Source organism: Astatotilapia calliptera, chromosome 16 (genome assembly GCF_900246225.1).
Source record: "Astatotilapia calliptera chromosome 16, fAstCal1.2, whole genome shotgun sequence".
Lineage (NCBI taxonomy): Eukaryota > Metazoa > Chordata > Actinopteri > Cichliformes > Cichlidae > Astatotilapia > Astatotilapia calliptera.
The window spans coordinates 4,709,204-4,714,612 of NC_039317.1; the positions used below are offsets into that span (position 1 = coordinate 4,709,204).

The following is a 5,409-nucleotide window of genomic DNA, read 5'->3' on the forward strand; positions in this document are numbered from 1 at the left end:
TTAAAAACTCCTTTGTCCCACACGCCATCAAACTGTTTAACTCCTCTCTGGAGGGGAGAGGGAGGGGAAACAGGAGGACAAAGGAGGGGGGAACAACTAAGCTGTAGTGCCTCTTCACCTCACTGTACAATACCTTGTGCAATACTTTTTGTAAATAGTCAACAGTGCAATAGACTCAATACTTGAAATGTGCAATTCACTTGTATTTTTATTTTTATTCCTATTTATTCTATTTATCCCCTTCGTATATTTTATTTATATTTGTCTCTGTATTTATATATGTGTGTGTGTGTGTGTGTGTGTGTGTGTGTGTGTGTGTGTGTGTATATAATATTCTGTAACTCTGTAACTTCTGTCGGTGCTGTGCTTTTTGGAAGTCGAATTTCCCAGAGGAACCCACCCGAGGGATTAATAAAGTTCTATCTTATCTTATCTTATCTTATCTTATCTTATCTTATCTCATCTTATCTAATCTTATCTAAAGTACTGAAGCTAATTTATTCTTAAACTTAAATACAAGTAACAAATGACAGTTTTCACATAAAAATTATTTGTAATGTTTCTACCTAAATAAGAAAAAAGTAATCAAATAAATTTAATTTGCAATTTTCTATCTGTCTGTGTTTTGAATAGAACAGAAATAAATACAAATGTGCTAACACTGATTGCACTGAATTTATAGTTAATCCAGTAAATTGGATAAACATTGTAGATAAACAGGATGTTCAGATAAATTTAATTGCATGCATCATGATACAGTAGAAAGCAATTTTACATTTCTAGGGTAGATAATAGATTAATGAAGTTACAGGTTTACTATATTATGGGAGCATGATTTTGTCTAATTAGTCTTATTACAGTATGTTGGCTTCACTAGTTTCATGTTTGAAAATCTGCAGTGTGATGATCAGTTTTACAGCATTTCTAAACCAGGGGTAAAACAGGGCATAGATCAAAGGGTTTAGACAAGAATTAAAGTAAAAGACCATGATCACAAAAAATGTAGATGGATTATTGACCATGTCTTCTACACCAAAAGAAAAGCAGAAGAATGGACAGTAGCATATTAAAAACACAACTACAAGAATTCCAAGAGTCCCAGATGCTTTCAACTCAGATTTGTTTGTGTGATTCAATGAACGCTGCAGTGTGACAGCTGTAACATGAGAGCGCATGGCTCAAGCCTGAGACACAGCCACTACAAACACTCTCATATACAGAATTACGATAACTGGAACTGGAACAAAAAAAAGATAAAACCGTGTCAAAAATCCCTGCAATATCATTAATGATAAACACACACTCTCCATAGCAGGAATTATACCTGCTTTATCAGTACATCCTTCATATAGAGACTGCTGTAGAAAATGGCAAATAACCAACACAGAGAAACACTAAGTTTGACTCTTGCCACAGTAATTCTGGTGGGGTAATGCAGAGGGGGACAAAAAGCCACATAATGGTCAATTGATATTAGAACTATGTTCCCTGTTGAGGCAAAGGCAATGTTGCCAGTCAGCAGTTTTGGGAAGGTTACTTTTAAAATGTATTCCATTACAGATTATAGAATACATGCCCTAAAATGTATTCTGTAACATATTCCGTTATGTTACTCAATGAGAGTAACGTATTCTGAATACTTTGGATTACATTTTACAGCTACATTTATGTATGGAAGAAATATAGTATCATCAGAATTCAAGTATTTTTAGACATTGAATTTATGACACTGAATTTTTATCCTCCAAATTTCCCTGCAAAAATTCACCTGCAAAAAAGTATTTTTTTTAACAAGTATCCTATTTTCTAAAGCACAGCATGTAAAGGGTAGCTCGGTTAGCAGGATGCTAGCATGTAGCGCTTAGTGAGACACGCCTCAGACGAGTTGAGCAAAGACCCCGTCTGTGTACTTTATACGTGAGCAACGGATTTAAATAAAATTAACGTTTCAAAAGACAAACTTGAAGATAAAAAACAATATAATTACCGGAGAATCGCCAGGGTTCGCCACTTCCATCTTGCTGCTCCTAAATTCAAAACTGCCTCTGCAGTCAGGCAGGGGAGGCGTGGAAATTGAGTTAGTCAAACGTTTTCCTTAGTTCGAGTAGATGATAAAATAAAATAAAAATAAATGGGATTTTAAGTAGGACTAGGCGTTCTGTAATGATCTCTATTTAGGAGAAAAACTTAATCACTCACCTTTAAACAGCTCTCTTTTAGGAGACAAGCTGCTGGCTAACGGTGTCATGTGATCAAACAGAGTAATTTAATTGGCTGAGAGCCGCTGGACTCGATCTAGTGCTGATTGCTCTGGCTTGGGTCATTCAAGTTCATCACTTTTGCAGTTGAATTTTTGCAGGTGAATTTTTGCAGGTGAATTTTTTGCAGGTGAATTTTTGCAGGTGAATTTTTTGCAGGTGAATTTTTGCAAGTGAATTTTTTGCAGGTGAATTTTTGCAGGTGAATATTTTTGCAGGGAAATTTGGAGGATAAAAATTCAGTGTCATAAATTCAATGTCTAAAAATACTTGAATTCTGATGATACTATATTTCTTCCATATTTATGTACTATTGCTGTGTGATTTATTACTGTTACTGAAGGTCCGCGGCTCCGAACCGTAGTAAAGGGACCTCTGGCTAATTCGGGTCGTGTCAGGCTTGTGGCCGAAAAATAGCTTTACTTTGTTGTCTGGGTCAACTCTGCTTGTGAGAGACAGAGAGAGGTGTTGAAAGGCTGCTCCAACGGAACTTATTGTTTCGGAGGAAAACACAAACAAAGTGTACAGTCGAGTTTTAATAGCTTACTTACAACTTGGCTCATCAGGCACTCTTCTTGGCTGCAGTGGTTATTATTATATTTACATGCTTCCAGCTCCCGTTTCTGCTCATAACAGCTCGTACTTTTCCACTCGCCTTTTTCTCCCTCCTCGCGCTCACAGACACATAACGAGTATGGCAGTCTATTCTCCCTGCAGCACGGACTACACTGCCCATGATGCTACATTCTGCCTATCCAGTTGTTCAGTGATGACGCGACGAATCCTACTTCCGGGCCTAAAGTAGTCTGCGTTTAATATGGCTTTTGTGTTGTTAACATGTTTAATGTTATGTATTTTCTTCTATTTGATCTCAAAAAGCTTCTAAAACAGTCAGTGATCACTGTTGACCTCCCTCGGCTTTTATTACCACAAATCTAAGCTCAGTTTTTAAAACCTTATGATGTAACTACAGCCCAGCCCATGCAGCAGTATATGAATGACTAACCTCGTATTGTGGATGGATTATCTCAGTTGTTCTCCTGGCTGAAGTTTGGTCCTTTTACAGCATCCTGCCATGCCATTACATTTGTTCCTGACCACTGAGAACACTCACGTTAACTTTTATCGAGTAGGAAAAAAAGTTAGCTTGTTTATATTATGCTAACATAGCTGTGTCGCGAGCGGTCACGTAGCACATCATTATATACCAGCTAGCCAAACTTCAGTAACCCTACAAACGTCACTGCTGTTTAGTTTTCTGTCTTCATTTATGTTGGAAGTGATAGCAGAGCTGTACGTTTTAATTTGTTTCCAAAACCCCGCAGTCAGGACATGCTATATTGTATTTAGATAGAAGCTAGCGAGCTAACTCCCTGCTAACTTCTAACTCCGTTAAATGTCATAAATTCTGTTTTCATGGATGCCTGGATGTGTAAAGCGCTTTGGGATTCTTAGGGACTAGTAAAAGTGCTATACAAATACAGGCCATTTACCATTTACCATTCTAGTATCAGCTGATGTTTGTTGGAGCCACAGCTGTAAAGTTGCTGCTCATGATATCCGTTTGGATATGTGGCAAACATGAAGGTGAAACCAGGAGATGTCCTTACTGAGAGACAATTAACACCAGGATCCTTTTCTTGGTAGGTGAAAGCTGGTAACTGTGCAGGGGCGGATCTAGCAAAATTTTGCCAGGGGGCCAGGTTGGGCATTAATAAGAAAAGGAGGGCACAAAAAATACGTTTCTTTCTTATTCTCATTTAAAATGTCTAGCTTTTAACAAATAATTATCCATATCTTACAACCAAAATTTTTATCTGATGTCAAATGTATAGAAATCTATTATTGTACATAGTAATTTTTTTTGGAGGATCCCAAAATAATTTCTTCAGAAGTAGGAACTGTATATGATGGCAGTGTTTTTCCACATTTTCTAGAAACTTCAATTAAGTTTTATTCTTTCTCATCTGTCTATCTCCTTTCACTTTTTAAAGGTTGCCATGTTAGAAAAAATATGTTGCCCTGCCATGCTGTTTATTGATGTGGTAAATGAATAGTTTATGAAAATATCACTAAATCTGTCATTTATTATTTTTAATATTCAGTAATGATCATGTCTCACCTCTAGTCTTCTCTGGCTTAATTTTAGGTTTCCACCATGTGTAGTTCAGGAGGTTAACTCGACCAACTCTTTGGGTTTCGGCTACTGTTTAGAATACCAGAATAGGGAGGATGGTGTAGGTTTAAGTTTATTAGATTGATACATATGTACCAACAAGACAGTGCACATCACTGTCACAACGACATTTGTTTTTATTGAAAGGCTTTATGGTTTTTGCTGGTGGGCCGGTCTCTAGTCAAAATGCCCAGGCTGATTTTTTGTCCCAGTCCAGCCCTGCCTGCCACAATATGAAACAGGAAAGTACCGCCGTATAATCCATTTATTTCAACAAAGTAACTGTATTCTAAATACCACCTTTTTAAACGGTACCTCTAACGGAATACAGTTACTCATATTTTGTATTTTAAATACGTAATGGCGGTACATGTATTCCGTTACTCCCCAACACTGCCAGTCAGATACCAATAAACAGAACACATAGGATCACCAAGTACCCAGCAGGCCATGTTCCTAAAGATTTCAAATGGCATCAGCAAGAGACCCACAAGAAAGTCTGAGACAGCCAGAGAGAGGAGGAGGATGTTGGTAGGTGTGTGAAGCTTCCTGCAGAGAGACAAAAATATATATATTCAACAATAATCATTTCAATATATCCTTACTGATATCATTTTAAAGGAGGTCTTTTACATTAATGTAAAAGACCTCCTTTAAAAAGACATGATTCTTTCTAGCCACATGAAACATTACAGTCATTGCTAAAGTACATCAAGTATGTGCCACATTCATTACACTTATCAATCAATCACTGTGTTTCTAAACTTTAAAATCCATTTCATTTAAAATATTAACTTTGTGCCTGAAGTGAGAGACTGAGATGATGACCAGAAGGTTTAGAGCAGCAGTGATCAGAGAGACACATGACAGCACAATGTTCAGGAGCACAGCTTTGGACCAGTGAGGTGCCGGCTTCCTGCAGGAAGTGTTGAGGAGTTTTGGAAAACAGAGCTCGACTCCTTTCTGTATCTCCAT

General features: G+C 37.3%; 1 pseudogene; it reads right to left on the reverse strand.

The window, feature by feature from the left end:
• Positions 1 to 854: 854 nt before the first annotated feature.
• LOC113007296 (trace amine-associated receptor 13c-like) lies at positions 855 to 5,409 on the reverse strand (annotated as a pseudogene).